This window comes from Rhinichthys klamathensis, unplaced genomic scaffold (assembly GCF_029890125.1).
Source record: "Rhinichthys klamathensis goyatoka isolate OS25496 unplaced genomic scaffold, OSU_Roscu_1.1 h1tg000150l_1, whole genome shotgun sequence".
Taxonomy (NCBI): Eukaryota; Metazoa; Chordata; class Actinopteri; order Cypriniformes; family Leuciscidae; genus Rhinichthys; species Rhinichthys klamathensis.
Window position 1 is genome coordinate 1,006,997 of NW_026606685.1, and position 20,287 is coordinate 1,027,283.

Here is a 20,287-nt window from a genome sequence, read left to right on the forward strand (position 1 = left end):
TGGTTGTATGCACTTTTTTTTATAAAAAAAAGATATATATCCAAAAAGACAAGGCCTTAAAGGGTTAAACTCTTGTCACTGTAACAGACACAATCTCTCGCACACACACACACACGTCAAGTCACTTACATTTTAGATGCAATATTGAATAAGCAGAAATTTTTTTTTTGCTCTGAAAATATAAATAAGCATAAAAATTTAATAAGCACTTTGAATATTCTAAACAGAATAAGCACTAGTCGCTAATGAATAAGTACTAGTACTTAATGGAATAGATACTAGTATCTAAAAAATAAGTACTAGTAGCATGAAAATAGAGACTAGTAGGTTAAAATGATTAAATGTTAAAACGGCTTGCCATATTGGCTCAGAGAGAGACAGAGAGAGGCTCACCATATTCAAACCAAAATATCTGACTTCCTCTTGGTCTGAGCTAATTACGGTAAATTAGAAAGTTGTCCGGCTCGAAGAGTACAATATACATATCGAGTTTTGTTACTGTAGATAAAACTAACCCCCCCACTTTTGTCAAAAGCATTTAGAAAGTGACACACTTCTTGCTGCCAGTTGGTGGCGCTATAACTTTGACTCACAATAGTTACATCCATCTGATCGGCCTTCCTAAACCCATAATAGCCGACTTCCTAATTTAAAATTTATTTAGGTTCAATTACCAAACATACAATCTTAATTTAATTTAAAGCAAACAATACATTTACAATATATGGGTTGTATGCACATTTTGTAATAAAAAAAAAGATATATATCCAAAAAGACAAGGCCTTAAAGGGTTAAACTCTTGTCACTGTAACAGACACAATCTCTCTCACACACACGTCAAGTCACTTACATTTTAGATGCAATATTGACTTTTTTTCAGTTTTAGCAGCGAAAATAGTTAAATAAAGATCACAGCAGAACCATTGCGCATCTCACAGCAACGTGTTTTCTCATTACTGAATGATTCAGCATTTTGAACGAATTGGTTGACTCAAAGATTCAATGACCAATCCATAAACATCTGTCTCATTCATGAATGACTCAGTCGTTCGAACGAATCGTTTGAACGAATGAATCAATGACTTGCTCATTAAGATGGTCGCCTGGCGACACCTAATGACGGTTTAGTGTTATGTTTAAAAGTATCATTCTTTCCAACGATTTTTAATTGACTTATATTTAAAACAATCTCATAACATTATTTAATGCATTGTTATTTTTTAGTGTAAACGATTTAATTTGACCAGCCCTACCTAGGGTAAAAGCCATATAGTGTCTTATCATTTTAAATAATTGAATTTATTGATCAAATTTACAAATTAAAAATGAAAGATGAAGAATACATTTAATAAGACTAGACTGGGGTGCCCTGCATATATTACAATATGCAGATTTAAATATACCATTGCCCCCCACCGTCAATTTGATGTGTGTGTGTGTGTGTGTGTGTGTGTGTGTGTGTGTGTGTGTGTGTGTGTGTGTGTGTGTGTGTGTGTGTGTGTGTGTGTGTGTGTGTGTGTGTGTGTGTGTGTGTGTGTGTGTGTGTGTGTGTGTGTGTGTGTGTGTGTGTGTGTGTATGTGTGTGTGTGTGTGTTTAATAAAATCATTTAGTCACTACAATTAAAACCTGAACGTGTTTGCTTACTAAATTGTGAGCTGAACGAAAGTTGCAGCTAAGATCAGCAACCGGAGTCAAATTTCATTAATCACGAGTCGAGAGTGAGCGTCTCTCTCTGCTGTGTTATGCTGCATCACACGGGCATTCATAACGCTGCGCGTCCACGACGATGAGCGAGCAGAACAGAGAGAACGTTTTTTAGTTCATTCCTACTTCATAGGAATTCCCTTGAGCGCTCTGCACGCGCCACCATTATCAATGTCCGTGTGGACGTCCGCGATCGAACAGTGGAAACATTGGCTACTCCGTCATTTTATTCAAGAAGATCATTCAAACTGCAAAGTGTTTAATTATATTTTTGGATACTCGCAATCAAACACAACATTGTGATTTTGTAAAATACATTCAAGAAATCCGCCCCCGATATGGGGCTTCTTTTAAAATGAAACGAAAATGCTCACGGCTGCACGGGCATTCATAACGGTGCGCGTCCACGCCGAGGAACGAGCAGAACAGAGTGAATGTTGTTTAGTTCATTCCTACTTCCATAGGATTTAATTGAAAACTCTCGCTGTACTCTGCACCCTTGTTAATGTCTTGTGGGGACGTCCGTTACTTTCGCTTTCAAGTTAGCGATTTTAAAGCCCCCAGCGGTGTCACGGTGGGAAAATATTCCCATAGTAGCGTCCCTACAATTTAATACAATTTGCCTACCTGATTTTGAACACAAGAGGGCAGTAAAGCACTATGAATGATTTTTTTTTTTGGCTAAACAACCATTCTGACTGTTTTTAAACTTAACATAAATCTTAAATTGAAAAAAAGGAATACAATGGGTTTAGTTCTAATATTAGTATAATTTTATAGAAAAATAAATGGTGTATAATTACATTTTAGAAAGATATGAGACATTTCCTGATTCTTTTTTTGACATAATCCCTCGCCATAGCAAAACCGTTTGAGATATTCAATATCCGTTCACAATTTAGCATCTTTAATGTATTTTCATCAAGTTGAAAAAGTTTTGTAACTGTAGATGAAACTAACCCCCCCACTTTTGTCAAAAGGTGGCGCTACTGAGTCCCTGCACCACGCCCGTTTCTGAAACTTTGCACATGTCTACTGGCTAATAAATGTGATCTGTCTGTCGAGTTTCATGCAATTTCAAGCAATTTCAGGCATGCTAAGAGTCTCAAAAGCATCCTAAAAGAATTTTAAAGTTTGATGCGTTGCCACGGCAACAGTATCAAAGATATCAATAATCCTTTCACAGGTCTACATCTGCCGTGTATTTACATTATACAGATGAAGATTGAAGCAAATCGGGTTAAAATAAGAGGGTGATTTCAAAGCATTTTGAAAGTGACACACTTCCTGCTGCCAGTTGGTGGCGCTATAACTTTGACTCACAATAGTCACATCCATGTGATCGGCCTCTTACAGCGAACACACTGGTGAAGTTTCATTAAGATCAGCTAATGTATGCTGAAGTTATAACACACTTCCTGTTTCACGTTTCTCGCCATAAATTCGTTTCCTCGCCACAGCCAAACCGTTCGAGATATCAAAAATCCCCTTGCAACTTTTCATCCTCAATGTCTTGACTTCATGCTGACCGAGTTTCGTGGCATTTCTTTGAATTCTCTAGGAGAAGTACTTTAAATTCCATTGCATGCGTTTAACAAACAACCCTAAATAGCCGACTTCCTGTTGGGCTGGGGTAAAAAGTAAGAGCATGAAGTATATATGAACCGATGAGATCTATATGTGTACCGAGTTTCATATTATTACATGCAAGTGTATTTGATTTATGGACCAAGTTTTCGGACCCCGTTCCAGGGGGCGCTGTCGAGCCCCCCTGCCACGCCCGGGTACCATCTTCAGCCCGGCCCTGATGGCCGCGGGTTCTGACCTGTGTGCAAAGTTTCAAGAGTTTTCGAGCACGTTAAGGGCCCCAAAACCTTGAAAAACTATTTTAAAAGCATTTTCACTCAACAGACAATCCCCTCACCCCCCACACACACACATAGATGCAGAGACAGAGAGAGAGGGAGGGAGAAAATCCTCCTGAAAATCACATTCAAACCAAAATATCTGACTTCCTGTCGATCCGAGCTAGTGAGTGTAAATTAGAAAGTTGTCCGGCTCGAGGAGAACAATTTTCCTTCCCTTTTTTTGTTACTGTAGGTAAAACTAATACCCCATTTTTGACTAAAGGTGGCGCTACTGAGCCCCTCACCACGCCCGTTTCTGAAACTTTGCACATGTCTACTAGCTAATAAATGTAATGTGTCTGTCGAGTTTTATGCAATTTGAAGAATGTTAAGAGCCTCAAAAGCATTCAAAAAGAATATTAAAGTTTAATGCGTTGCCATGGCAACAGTATTTAAGATATCAATAATCCTGTCACAGGTCTACATCTGGCGTGTATTTACATTATACAGATGAAGTTTGAAGCAAATCGGGTAAAAATAAGAGGGTGATTTCAAAGCATTTTGAAAGTGACACACTTCCTGCTGCCAGTTGGTGGCGCTATAACTTTGACTCGCAATAGTCACATCAATGTGATCGGCCTCTTACAACGAACACACTGCTGAAGTTTCATCAAGATCAGTTAATGTATGCAGAAGTTATAACACACTTCCTGTTTCCATTATTCGCCATAAATTCGTTTCCTCGCCACGGCCAAACCGTTCGAGATATCAAAAATCCCCTGGCAATTTTTCATCCTCAATGTCTTGACTTCATGCACACCGAGTTTGCTGACGAACGGATAAATCCCCTAGGAGAAGTGTTTCAAATTCCTGAGCATGCGTTTCCAAACAACCCATAATAACTGACTTCCTGTTGGGCTGCCGTAAAACTTAGAGCACGAAAGTTGTTCGGCCCGATGATGTCTATAGGTGTAGCCAGTTTCAGATTATTACATGCAAGCGTGTTTGATATATGGACATGTTTTCGAATCTCGTTCCAGGGGGCGCTGTCGAGCCCCCCTGCCACGCCCGGGTACCAGCTTCAGCCCGGCCCTGATGGCCGCGGGTTCTGACCCGTGTGCAAAGTTTCAAGAGTTTTCGAGCACGTTAAGGGCCCCAAAAGTGCCCAAAAGGTAGTAAAATAATAATAAATATAGCTGCGAGCAGCGATTACGGGCCCAAGCCGGTGGCACCGCAACCCCGGTGCCTTTAGTTACCTAAAGGCACCGGGGTGGCGGTACCACCGGCTTTGGCCCTTCATCGCTGCTCGCAGCTATATTTATATATATATATATATATATATATATATATATATATATATATATATATATATATATAAAGCCGGTGGCACCGCCACCCTGGTGCCTTTAGGGTTATTGTGCACGACGTGCAAAAACGTAACCCTGCTTTGACTGTCGAAAAGAAGTGTGCTGTAGAGCTTGTATCAGTGTGGGCTCTGCAAAAGTGTGCATTGAGGGCACATATCAACCACAAAGTATGCGAGAGCAACCTTCTGAAAGGTCAGGTCTACATCCAGGTCTACATCTGCCGTGTGTTTACATCATAGTAGTGAAGTTTGAAGCAATCAGGTGATTTCAAAGCTTTTTGAAAGTGACAGACTTCCTGCTGCCAGTTGGTGGCGCTATAACCGGGGTGGCGGTGCCGCCGGCTTTGGCCCTTTCATCGCTGCTCGCAGCTATATTTATATATATACACACACAAACACACACACACACACACACATATATATATATATATATATATATATATATATATATACATAAATATATATATATTGTTTTTTTAAGAGACAAGACAGAATATTACTTGCCTGATCTGATTAGAAAAATAGTGTTGTGTGTGTGTGTGTGTGTGTGTGTGTGTGTGTGTGTGTGTGTGTGTGTGTGTGTGTGTGTGTGTGTGTGTGTGTGTGTGTTTGTGTGTGTGTGTGTGTGGCGTAATTGAACAATGTAGACATAAAAACATACTCCGTCCTTTTGTTCATACAGGACATTATTCAAACTGCAAAGTGTTTACTTATATTTGTGTACACTTGCAATAAAACACAACATTGTGCTTTTGTCAAGCTATAAACTCTTGTCAAACTGTAAACTACAACTGTCACCCAACCAAAATCTCTTACACACACACACACACACACAGTTTAAAAGCAAAAAATATCAAACAATCCTATTTAAAAACAGTCTGTGGGAGCCATCTTTTGGACATTCATCATATCGCATTGGTTTTCATTTCTTGTCATCAAACAGAGCCCTAATCTGTTTATTTTTTCAGTTACACATTCTACATTGATTAAAAAAGAAAAATCAAATGTGTTTTTATTTTATACAGAAATAAATAATCTATCATTCAGATGAGAATAAAGTTAGTGTTAGTTCAAATTTTAAGGAAAACAAATATATGATCTGAAATATAGCACATTCGTTTAAAATTCATTCAGGTTCAATTACCAAACATACAATCTTAATGTAATTTAAAGCAAACAATACATTTAAAATATATGGGTTGTATGACTATTTTTTAATATAAAAAGATATATATCCAAAAAGACAAGGCCTAAAGTTTAACAAGGGTTAAACTCTTATCACTGTAACAGACACAATCACACACACAATCACACACACACACACACAAGTCAAATCACTTACATTTTACATACAATATTGACTTTTTTTCTGTTTCAGCAGCGAAAATAGTTAAACAAAGATCACAGCAGAACCATCGCGCATCTCACAGCAACGCGTTCTCATTACTGAATGATTCAGCATTTTGAACGAATCGGTTGACTCAAAGATTCAATGACCAATCAATCCATAAACATCTATCTCATTCATGAATGACTCAGTCGTTCAAACGAATGAATCAATGACTCGCTCATTAAGACGGTCGCCTGGCGACACCTAATGACGGTTTAGTGTTATGTTTAAAAGTATCATTCTTTCCAACGATTGTTAATTAACTCATATTTGAAACATAAGCTATATTTATATATATACATACATATACACAGACATACACAAAAATAAAATAAAAACACATTTGAAATGTGTTTGCTTACTAAATTGTGAGCTGAACGAAAGTTGCAGCAAATATCAGCAACAGGAGTCAAATTTCATTAATCACGAGAGTGAAGAGCTGACTGAAAAGATGATGACGGAATAGGCTATTTTATGTAAAAACGCCTATTTAAGCGAATCTGTCATTGTACTCTTTTATTGTTGTGTTTTCCGTGAAAAATAATAGACTATTGAACTCACAATTCAAGCAATCGGCCCCCGAAATTGCACTAATTTTAGTGACACTAAAAAGTATGCGGCTGCACTGGCATTCATAATGGTGCGCGTCCATGGCGACGAGCGAGCAGAACAGAGCGAACGTTTAGTTAATTTCTACTTCCATAGGAATTCATTCGAGCGCCACCATTTCAATGTCCGTGCGGACGTCCATATTATACTTTCGCTTTCAAGTTAGTGTTTTTAAACCCCCCAGCGGGAGGTTTACACAATTGGTTTACACAATCACACGTTGATTAACCGGTGGGAAAATATTCCCATAGTAACATCCCTAATATATAAATATGTATAAATTCAATAGGCCTACCTGATTTTGAACACAAGAGGGCAGTATAGCACTATATATGATTTGGATTATTATTATTTTTGACTAAACAACCATTCTGGCTGTTTTTAAACTTAAAAATAATTCTTAAATTGAAAAAAAGGAATAAAATGGGTTTAGTTCTAATATTTGTATAATTTTATATAAAAATAAATGGTGTATAATTACATTTTAGAAAGATATGAGACATGCCCTGATTCTTTTTTTGACATTACTTGAATCCCTCAACCATAGCAAAACCGTTTGAGATATTCAATATCTGTTCACAATTTAGCATCTTCAATGTATTTTCATCATGTTGAAAAAGTTTGGCATGAATAAAATAAACTACTTAGGAGGAGTAGCTAAAAACTCAGAATCTGAAATCCACATTCAAACCAAAATATCTGACTTCCTGTTGGTCGTAGCTAATTACGGTAAATTAGAAAGTTGTCCGGCTCGAAGAGTACAATATACATATCGAGTTTTGTTACTGTAGATAAAACTAACCCCCCCACTTTTGTCAAAAGCATTTAGAAAGTGACACACTTCCTGCTGCCAGTTGGTGGCGCTATAACTTTGACTCACAATAGTCACATCCATGTGATCGGCCTCTTACAGCGATCACACTGCTGAAGTTTCATCAAGATCAGTTAATGTATGCAGAAGTTATAACGCACTTCCTGTTTCACGTTTCTCGCCATAATTTTGTTTCCTCGCCACGGCCAAACCGTTCGAGATATCAAAAATCCCCTCGCAAACTTTCATCCTCAATGTCTTGACTTCATGCTGACCGAGTTTCGTGCCGTTTGTTTGAATTCTCTAGGAGGAGTATTTCACATTCCATTGCGTGTGTTTTACCAACAACCCTAAATAGCCGACTTCCTGTTGGGCTGGGGTAAAAAGTAAGAGTGTGAAGTATATATGAAACGAGGAGATCTACATGTGTACCGAGTTTCATATTATTACATGCAAGCGTGTTTGATTTATGGACCATGTTTTCGGACCCCGTTCCAGGGGGCGCTGTCGAGCCCCCCTGCCACGCCCGGGTACCATCTTCAGCCCGGCCCTGATGGCCGCGGGTTCTGACATGTGTGCAAAGTTTCAGGAGTTTTTGAGCATGTTAAGGCCTCCAAATGTGTCCAAAAGGTAGTAAAATAATAATAATAATAATAAATATAGCTGCGAGCAGCGATTACGGGCCCAAGCCGGTGGCACCGCAACCCCGGTGCCTTTAGTTACCTAAAGGCACCGGGGTGGCGGTGCCGCCGGCTTTGGCCCTTCATCGCTGCTCGCAGCTATATTTATATATATATATATATATATATATATATAAAAAGCCGGTGGCACCGCCACCCTGGTGCCTTTAGGGTTATTGTGCACAACGTGACACAAAATATCTGCTCGCTATCTGCCGAACGGCTCTGGTAGTTCCGCTACAGCACTGATGATGTTGTAGAAATAGTGTGCTCTGGTTGGTCTGGATTATTCGGGATTTTTTATTTTATACAGAAATAAGTTATTTATAATTCAGATGAGAATAAAGTTAGTGTTGATTAAAATGAAGGAAAACAAATATATTGTTCTGAAATATAGCAAATTAATTTTAAATTTATTCAGGTTAAAAAACCAAACATACAATCTTAATTTAATTTAAAGCAAACAATACATTTAAAATATATGGGTTGTATGCACTTTTTTTTTTTATAAAAAAAGATATATATCCAAAAAGACAAGGCCTTAAAGGGTTAAACTAATAAGCACTTTGAATATTCTAAACAGAATAAGTACTAGTCGCTAATGAATAAGTACTAGTACTTAATGGAATAGATACTAGTATCTAAAAAATAAGTACTAGTAGCATGAAAATAGAGACTAGTAGGTTAAAATGATTAAATGTTAAAACGGCTTGCCATATTGGCTCAGAGAGAGAGAGAAAATGACCTTTTAGATACTAGTACCTATTAAATAGATACCAGTACTTATTCATTAGCTACTAATACGCATTCAAAAGAATATCTAAAGAATAAGCACTAGTATCTAAAGAATAGGCACTAGTACTAAAGAATAAGCACTAGTCGCTAATGAATAAGTACTAGTACTTAATGGAATAGATACTAGTATCTAAAAAATAAGTACTAGAAGCATGAAAATAGAGACTAGAAGGTTAAAATGATTAAATGTTAAAACGGCTTGCCATATTGGCTCAGAGAGAGAGAGAGAGAAAATGACCTTTTAGATACTAGTACCTATTAAATAGATACCAGTACTTATTCATTAGCTACTAATACGCATTCAAAAGAATATCTAAAGAATAAGCACTAGTATCTAAAGAATAGGCACTAGTACTAAAGAATAAGCACTAGTATCTAAAGAATAGGCACTAGTACTAAAGAATAAGCACTAGTCGCTAATGAATAAGTACTAGTACTTAATGGAATAGATACTAGTATCTAAAAAATAAGTACTAGAAGCATGAAAATAGAGACTAGTAGGTTAAAATGATTAAATGTTAAAACGGCTTGCCATATTGGCTCAGAGAGAGAGAGAGAGAAAATGACCACATTCATTTTAAATTCATACAGCTTCAATTACCAATACAATCTTAATTTTATTTAAAGCAAACTATACATTTTAAAGATCTGGGTTCTATGCATATTTTGTAATTGATAAAAAAAATATAAAATTGTTATGCAAAAAGACAAGGCCTTAAAGATTTCTTTATCCTTTAATGCAGGAAAAATCACACAGCAATGAAAGGCTTAATCTCTTGTCACTGTAACAGACAGACAGCCACACACACACACACACACATAAACACAGACACCAGCCCTCCCTCCCCTCCCTTCCCTCCCTCCCTTCCCTCCCTCCCTTCCCCTCCCTTCAGCCACACACACACACACACACACACAGAAAGGGGGGGGGGCCCTCTCTCTGTCAGAGAGAGACAGAGAGAGATACCATTTCAAGAAATCCACATTCAAACCACAATATCTGACTTTCTGAGGGTCGGAGATAATGACTTTAAATTAGAAAGGTGTCCGGCTTGAGGAGAAGAATATACAAGCTGAGTTTTGTAACTGTAGGTAAAACTAACTAAGTTATAACACACTTTATATGTCCTTTTTTAGTCATAACAATAATTTCCTCGCCACGGCCAAACCGTTCGAGATATCAAAAATCCCTCCGGAATTTAGCATCATCAATGTCTTGACGTCATGCTGACCGAGTTTGCTTGAAATCCGATCAATTCCCAAGGAGAATTAAATAGAATTTCAGGGGTATGCGTTTCCAAACAAACCATGATAGCCGGCTTCCTGTTGGGATGTCGTAAAACTTAGAGCACGAAAGTTGTTTAACCCAATGAGATCTATAAGTGTACAGAGTTTCATATTATTACATGCAAGTGTCTTTGATTTATGGACAAGTGTTCGAATCCCAGTCCAGGGGGCGCTGTCGGTCCGCCCTGCCACGCCCGGGTACCAGCTTCAGTCCGGCCCTGATGGCCACGGGTTCTGACCCGTGTGCAAAGTTTCAAGAGTTTTAGAGGATGTTAAGGGCCCCAAAAGCCCCCGAAACCTTGATCAACAATAATTAAAAGCTTTGTCACTCAAACAGACACATCCCCCTCCCCCCACAGACACAGAGGTATGCAGAGAGAGGGAGAGAGGGACAGAGATTACTCCAAAACATCCCATTTAAACCAAAATATCTGACTTCCTGTTGTTCGGAACCAAAATCTGTAAATTAGAAAGTTGTCCGGCTTGATCTGAACAATATGCCTACCGAGTTTTAAGATTGCAGGTAAAACTATGAAACTAACCCTCTCACTTTTGTCAAAAGGTGGCGCTACTGAGTCCCTGCACCACGCCCGTTCCTGAAACTTTGCACATGTCTACTGGCTAATATATGTGACATGTCTGTCGAGTTTCATGCAATTTCAAGCATGCTAAGAGTCTCAAAAGCATCAAAAAAGAATTTTAAAGTTTGATGTGTTGCCACGGCAACAGTATCAAAGATATCAAGAATCCATTCACAGGTCTACATCTGGCGTATGTTTACATTATACAGATGAAGTTTGAAACAAATTGGGTTAAAATAAGAGGGTGATTTCGAAGCATTTTGAAAGTGACACACTTCCTGCTGCCAGTTGGTGGCGCTATAACTTTGCCTCACAATAGTCACATCCATGTGATCGGCCTCTTACAGCGAACACACTGCTGAAGTTTCATCAAGATCAGTTAATGTATGCAGAAGTTATAACACACTTCCTGTTTCACGTTTCTCGCCATAATTTCGTTTCCTCGCCACGGCCAAACCGTTCGAGATATCAAAAATCCCCTCGCAATTTTTCATCCTCAATGTCTTGACTTCATGCTGACCGAGTTTCGTGGCATTTCTTTGAATTCTCTAGGAGAAGTACTTTAAATTCCATTGCATGCGTTTTACAAACAACCCTAAATAGCCGACTTCCTGTTGGGCTGGGGTAAAAAGTAAGAGCATGAAGTATATATGAACCGATGAGATCTATATGTGTACCGAGTTTCATATTCTTACATACAAGCGTGTTTGATTTATGGACCAAGTTTTCGGACCCCGTTCCAGGGGGCGCTGTCGAGCCCCCCTGCCACGCCCGGGTACCATCTTCACCCCGACCCTGATGGCCGCGGGTTCTGACCCGCGTGCAAAGTTTCAAGAGTTTTCGTGCACGTTAAGAGCCCCAAAAGTGCCCGAATAGTCGTAAGAAAAATAAAAGAGGAGAAAAAAAAAAAAAAAAAAAAAAAAAATAATCCTTAGGAAAACAATAGGGCCTTCGCCTTTTCAAGGCTTGGGCCCTAATAATAATAAATAATCCTAAGGAAAACAATAGGGCCTTCGCCCTTTGGGCTTGGGCCCTAATAATAATAATAAATAATCCTAAGGAAAACAATAGGGCCTTCGCCCTTTGGGCTTGGGCCCTAATAAGTCGGAAGAAGAATAATAATAATAATCCTAAGGAAAACAATAGGGCCTTCGCCTTTTCAAGGCTTGGGCCCTAATAAATAATCCTTAGGAAAACAATAGGGCCTTCGCCTTTTCAAGGCTTGGGCCCTAATAATCCTTAGGAAAACAATAGGGCCTTCGCCTTTTCAAGGCTTGGGCCCTAATAAATAATCCTTAGGAAAACAATAGGGCCTTCGCCTTTTCAAGGCTTGGGCCCTAATAAAGAAGAATAGCAAATAATCCTAAGAAGAACAATAGGGCTCTGCGCCCTTTCAGGGCTTGGGCCCTAATAATAATAATAATAATCCTTAGGAAAACAATAGGGCCTTCGCCTTTTCAAGGCTTGGGCCCTAATAATAATAATCCTAAGGGAAACAATAGGGCCTTCGCCTTTTCAAGGCTTGGGCCCTAATAATAAATAATCCTTAGGAAAACAATAGGGCCTTCGCCTTTTCAAGGCTTGGGCCCTAAAAAAACACACTAGACAAAGGGTGCACGTCCAATCTCAGATTCGGATATCTAGATCAGTAAAGGCTAGATGAATCTTCTAAGCTTACTCAAGGTTCGTGTCGTCCGCTCTTCACAAAATCATCCTATAGCGGTCGTTAGCGTCCTTAGGGATTTGACGTGATCGCAAAATACATTATATCTTTGTGCTTACAAAGCATGGTTGTCATCAAGGCAGATCTTATTGTTAGGCGATCATGCCATTCCTGAGACGTTAATTTGGCTATCAATCGTCTTCAATTTCATAATTAAGGTCGTGCTTATTCCTGCCAATGCAAGCCATAGCTACGCGCTTTCATTCTTTGTTACAGGCTTTCAGACGGCTTTTGCCGTTCAGCAACCCGGATTCATCACCCTGCCCTCTTCTAACAGAATAATGTTTAAGACAAAAAACATAACAAAAAAAAGTATGAGATGTATCGGCCCAAAAAGCACGTCGGCCCACCGGGAATCTCCCGTTAGTCCCGATGGCATTAGCCTATGCCTGGACGTCACTCACCTGTTGCCTTCACCATCCACTTATTTAGTTGCTGTCGCATCAATTGACACGCAATCTCCTTTCCCCTCTTTCTTTTTCTATTTTTAGCCCCCGACAGATTTTTTGCTTTATCCATCTTTTTTGACGACAACTCACTACTCGTTCCTGCTCGCTCAGCGCTCACGCCGCCCGCGCCCGCTCGCGATATTATTGTAATTTTTTTGGGTGTTCATATACCAAGTACCAACATAGTCACCACATTTCGGACCATTCCGATGAAGCTATGATTTTTAAAAAATAATTAATTAAACGCTTCGGGACCATTTGGTCCGAAGGACCCCAGAGGGTTAAATGTTTGGGATTTTTATATGTTGGCCTAATAAATATAATTAAAAGGTTCATCTATGTGGTATGATGCACACAAATAAAATTAGTTAAATAAACTTTTAGGCAGAACTTTTAGAGGTAGCCTAGCATATAGTGATATTGGCACTGATTGTAGTCTTATAGGTTTCAATTTCACAAAACGTGACTTAACTTTGAAACTGTGCACCAAGAAGCCACATTTTATTCAACGGTTATGATTTCCATTACACGAGAGTAGATGTTAAAACTTCATGCTGATTTGTACTCGGCTTTCGCCAAGATAAGCACAAACTAAGACGTAGCTTTACGGTAACCTATGCTTCTCCATCTATTTACGCTTCCCATATGGTGATGTGAATCTCCTTCTGTCCGGCGTTAACGGCTGCAGTGTACTTGGGCGCGTCAGCACACACAACGGCTGCAACTACAGTGTGGTCTCCCCAGTGAACCAGCACGACAACCGTCTGGATTGAGCCGAGTAGGGGACATCTCTAGGGTCTTCAAGTGGGCACCTTCCGTCCTCAGTGTTTCGTCGACTAGCCCACGACACCTCAAGAGGGCTCGACAGTGACTCTGGCGTCCCAGAGTCACCCCCCTCCGTCCCCCACTCAACTCAGCCCAGCTTACTGACCTTTACATCACTCCTGCTGCTGAGGTTGCTCCTTCCTCGTAGTTCACATGTGACCAAACCGCAATCTCAAAATCTCTCCGCAACCCAACCATACGCGCCAACCCGTTTGACTAAGGCTGTCGAGCCCCACTGTCTTCGTTAAAGTAGGTTCAGTGGCAACGGTTCCGTATGGCATACTACCTACCGCAAAACACAATATCTGCCCAAACACCAACCCTCATTCACTCAATATACACAGGAACGTAATAACTGTAATTACTATGCAAACTATACAAATAAACTGAACTGACTGTGAACTTTAAAATGAGGCTCCAGACAGTGGGCGCTGATCACCTTTTATTAGTGGGCGCTGATCACCTTTTCTACAAATGATATCGTTGAGCCAGTAGGTCGTGACAAGTGACCGTCCTTATGAGTGAATCATTCACTCATCAAAATATTCAAAACACTGATTAAGAGCGAAACACAAACTACTGTGTGTTGCTCAGAGAAAAAGCAGACGCTTTGACTTTGTTTGGAACTATTTTGTTCTCGATGGTGGAGAACAAAAGAGAAAATTAAACTGGAAAATTTTGTCTAAAATGTAAGTTACTGTATGTTTAAATTCTTGTTTAATATCACACTCGCACTCATACTGTTGTTCCGATCATCAACGTGGCTGCGATTCGTTGCAGAACGAGACAGCAGCACTATTGCTCCTTTGATATTGTAGCAAGGATTAGCAGGAGAGGGGGATCGTGAAGCAACTTCCAATCCCATTACAGATTGCTGATAGGGTGGCCCAATTTAAAGGACAGGCAACATGGAAAGGCAGCCGGAGACAAATGTGCGAAGAAAGCAGCAGAGAAGCCTGATGTGGATATTAAATACAGCAAAGCTGAAGTCAAAAGTAGATAATTAAAGCTAAAATTATTGTATAATGCCGTTTCTATGGGATAATGAACAGTCTGGGAGACACCTGTATAGTATTCAAGGAAAAGCGGGAAAGAACAGGAATGCATAGGCCTACAGAAGTAAGCGAGAAGAAGATGTGGTGTCCAGAATGAGGCTAGGAAATACAAGATTAAATAGAACTTTATTTATAATGAAAAAGCATGTTGATGGAATTTGTGAATATTGCAATAGTCAAGAGACAGTAGAGCATGTAATTATGATTTGTCCTAAATACCATCAAGCCAGACAAAGATTGATTTCACAACTTGATGAGAACCATATGACATTAAATTTACATGATATACCGCAAAGAGGATCTGGTGAAATTTGTTTTCACTTTTTGTTTTCTTTTTTGAAGATAACTGGGTTATTAAAAATAATTTAAAGAGGTGTAGGTTGACCTCTTGATCCACACTCTAGTCCAGATGGTGGCGGAAATGCACCAAAAAGCTGGTTGCCAACCGCCATAGAAGAAGAAGAAGAATTATTTTTCAATTGGCTTTATGCACAGCTGTACTGAACTTCAGCCAGCTCCTTTGTTTCCTGTCTGCCATTATTGGACAAACTGATTAATCCAGGTGTGCCTGGATTAATCAGTTTGTCCAATAATGGCAGACAGGAAACAAAGGAGCTGGCTGGAGTTCAGGAAGTAGTGACTAGTGAACCTGTGCATAAAGCCTATTGAAGGTAAACCTGTCTTGCATTTCTCTTATTTTGCTGATAGAGCAAGTATGTGTTTGGCCAACACATTCTCATCCCAAGTCATCTAACTCAGTGGTCCCCAACCTTTTTTGCGCCACGGACCGGTTTAATGTCAGACAATATTTTCACGGACCGGCCTTTAAGGTGCTCCTAAAAACGCGTAGAAAACGGTTGCACTCCGGAGGTGTCTGTCGTTGCTAAGCAACCATCAGCTGCACTCTCCGTTACAGCAAGGAAATTTCAGCAATGGATTTCCACCACCGAAAAACCCTTGCTGTAACTCTGTTACAAGATTTATTTACTAAGAAGAGTAAAAAAAAAAACGCTGCAGTGTTTGGGTGCAAGACCGTGCAACCGATACTACAAAAACGCAAAAACCATGGGGAATTTCACCAGCTGATTCAGGAGCTCCGCCTGGACAATGGGAGGTTCAAAGCCTATTTCAGAGTGGACCAGGACCAGTTTGATTATATTTTAAGAAAAGTTGGCCCAAGCATCAGTAAACGGAGCTTCTGCCGTGAAACTAACTTATCTCTCCTGCGCAACGGCTCTGTATTTGTCTGAGGTTAGACTATAACTGAAGTGGTCATAAAACACCAGAAATGGCAAACACATACACATTTATATATAGAATATAGAACAATTCTGTATAAACAATGATGGATTTAACAAGGAATCAGTTGTGAGCATTAATATTTTTAGTAAAAATATTTTTTACTAGGAACTAGTGCAGCAGTTTACAGTGTGGAAGATGATTGGTTGGTTCTTGTCACGTGACCTGCATTGCGCTTGCGGCATTCTGAAAAGTTGAGATGTTTTTATCTCGATGTGGCGCGGACGTGCTTGGAAAAAACAGGCGCGTCGCTTCCATTATGAGCGCACATACCGCGCGCCTACATTTGAAATAACAAACTTGAGTGCGCAAAAGACACGATATGTGAACAGGTAAATGTGTGAATAAATAAAACGGAAATAATGTAAGGTATTTATTTTTTCTGTGCGGCCCGGTACCAAATGACCCACGGACCGGTACCGGTCCGCGGCCCGGGGGTTGGGGACCCCTGATCTAACTGACACTTTTGACCATGCGTCAACATGCCGACGCACATGGCACCCTTTAGCGTCAGTTAGATGACGCTTCCGTTATGGGTAGGTTTAGGTCTGGGGTAGGTTTAGGGTTAGACCACTAGGAGGCGCGTCTCATATGGACGCTTAAGGGGTACCATGTTCGTCGGCATGCGTCAAAATGCTGCATTGACCTACGGTCAAAAGCGTCAGTTAGATGACGCCTTGGGATGAGAATGGGCTGGTTTGGCCATGCTTATTTTATGTTTACATCCATTCTGATTATGGTTTGTGAGTTATGTTAGCGTTTTGAATGAAGGAAGTGTGTGGGTGGGGTTTTTTCTCTCTCTCTCAGGTGTTTTAACAAGGCTTTCTTTTTTTTTTCTTTTTTTTTTTACTATTACAATGGATGTTTTTTTTTTTTTATTGTACTGATGCAATAACCAGCACCATTATAGATTAAGTTAATTTTTTAGATTAATTGGGGGTATTTGATTGAATTCATTAATGTATGGATTTGTAATGATTCCCAGTTGGACAATTTGTGAAATTGCTGCCCCTGTCAGGTGACTTGGCTCAGGGTTAATGTCCTGAACATCTTTATGGTCCTGTTTAATAAAGAATTATGTATTTTTCTACAACTTATTGTCTTCTGTGACAGATTTATTTATTTTCCTATTTTTTTGTTTTTGTTTTTTTGGGCCCTATCTGGTGTCACATATTGACTATGATTTATATTGTGTTCTATCCACACATTCAATTTACAAACGGTTGCACCTTGCACCTTAAAAAAAGGTGGATATGGAATAATGAATATCCACTCTACTCAATAATGTACGTCTGAAAATAGGCTTCCACTAGTGACAAAATTTGACACTAGATCATTTATAAAAATGATTTATTGGATAAACAAATATCACTAGATAAACAAAGCACTTATCATTTGAGACTTACTGATAATTAAACTTTATTTGGAGTACTTCATTATTGCATAATGCATATTTCTTAATATTAAGCCTTCAAATAAGGAACTCCCGCACACTATCAGTACTGGCATGTAATATAAAAATGTTTTATTAGCAATGTTTCGGTCTCACGACCTTCATCATCAGATGCATGATGAAGGTCGTGCGACCGAAACGTTGCTAACAAAACCTTTATATATTACTTGCAAGTACTGATAGTGTGCGGGAGTTCCTTATTTGCAGATTTGTCGACCTACCTATTTGGTCTTCTTTTTCACATCACCTGCAGGTGTGTGATGGCGTTTGTTAATTGATTAATATTAAAATGTGTTTAATATCACCATTAGTAAGGATAGTATGATCTCTGCATAATATCAGTCTGTAAATGCAAGATATTTAAACTGTACAATAAAGTATACTTGCAATAGTTCCACTTTAGCACAATCTAATAGACTTAAGTACATTTGTAGCTACAGTGATTTACTTTAATTAATCAATCTAATATACCATTAACCACTTTAATATGATGGATAACCAGATTGTCCAATTTAAAAGAGGAGTTTATTGCCTGAAGAGTGAATGTCCAGTCTCTCTGGATGTGTATAAATCTCTGTGCTGTTTTGTAGACTGACTTCACAGTTTTTTAAAAGAATATATGCATCTGATACACGTCACATAAAACATCAAAAATGCAAATATATAAGGAAAAAGTTAGGTTCACTAGGACAGTCTAATCAGAGTTAACCTTTTTTATTGTCAATAGGCTATAGAAAATGTTATTTTGAACATATAAACATTTTAATGCCATTCAAAATGTGTCCTGACCTTTTAGATTGAAAGTTTGGCAAAGCAAAATATTGTCTGTAGAAATATAAGTATTACCTTCCAGTTTATTGAATTGTTGTAGAATATCACACCTGCAGTTGTGCATGGCTGTGAGTTCCCTTTCGTAGTCACTCCGAGTTACGTCGGATGACGGAGAATGGGGGTTTCGCCAGAAAGCCAATCCTCTTCGAGTATTAAAAAACGAGCCAATGGCAAAGAAATGCCATGGGTCTGCGGAATTTGCATAATGTATCTCCGCCTCACTGCGTGAGTATTTAAGGAGAAACACCTGCAACAGCAGATCATGTTTTCGCTTCGGAGCCAAGAGAACCTCTTCACTCCACAGCCACAACTGAGTTTACAAGTGACTCACCTCTTCGAGACGAGCGAACTCTCCAGTGTTGGTGTGACGGCGGTATCCAGCGAGTCTTCACATTGCCTGCGATCTGTGCAGTGGTCTGCCTGACTTTGTGTTTTCTCCCTGGTCGCCTCAGCATTGCAGAGTTTTTCCTCTCCTAAAAGAGCTGCACGTGGCACGTCTTTTTAAAGATGTCTCGCCCGTGTTCTTCTGGTTGCGGTCGTTATCTGTCATCTTCTGATGGGCACGAGCGCTGCTTTGTGTGTCTGGGCTTTGAACACGCTAAAGCAGCGCTCGTGGATGACTCATGTTCCTTCTGTGGGAACATGGCCATCGCAACACTAAGATTAAGACTCAATGATCTTTCAGTGAGAGTCCCCGCGTCCACCACCCGTTCTGCTTCCTCCACGAGAGGTGGTAGTTCGGCTGGGGGACTGGGTGATCTGAGGGTGACGGTGTGGAGCAATCCGACGATGCGTCCTCGGACCACGCCCCCCTCCGCTGTGTTGCAACCCGCGAGTGCCGCGGTGATTCAGGCGGGCTCTTCTTCGGAAGCCCCGCGTGTTTCATTCGGCGCTCCAGAGGATGACGCGATGTCGATCGCGGCATCACAAGGTGGGCTTGAGTCTTCAGGAAGTGAGGATGCGGCTGCGTTGCCTCCTTCGGGAGTCCCAGCGTTGCCCGTGTCGGATCCTGAGATGACAGCCATGCTGTCCCGGGCAGCCGTGAGCATCGGGCTAGAGTGGAACCCTCCGCCCTGCCCCGAGCGCTCGCGGCTGGACGATTGGTTTTTGGGTGCGGCTGCCGCCTCACGGCCTCAGCCAACCCCAATTCCTTTCTTCCCGGAGCTGCATGAGGAGCTGTCGAGATCATGGAAGGCTCCTTTGACCTCCCGTGAACGCTCGTCAGCTTTCTCCGCCTTTCCTCCCCTCGATGGCGCAGCTGCCCATGGGTACACTGGGATTCCCCCGGTGGAGCGCTCTGTTGCGATGCAACTGTGTCCTCAGAGCGCATCCTCTCGTGGTAATCCTAAGCACCCGTCCAAGGCCTGTAGATTCTCGTCATCAATGGTGGCGAGGTCTCACAGAGCTGCAGGACAGGCGGCTGCTGCCCTGCATGCGATGAGCACCTTGCAGGTCTACCAGGCCCAGCTGCTCAGAAACATGCACGAGGGCGGGACTGACCCAGGGACGTTCGACGAACTGCGTGCCGCCACTGACCTCGCTCTCCGGGCGACGAAAGTGGCCTCACGCTCCCTGGGTCAG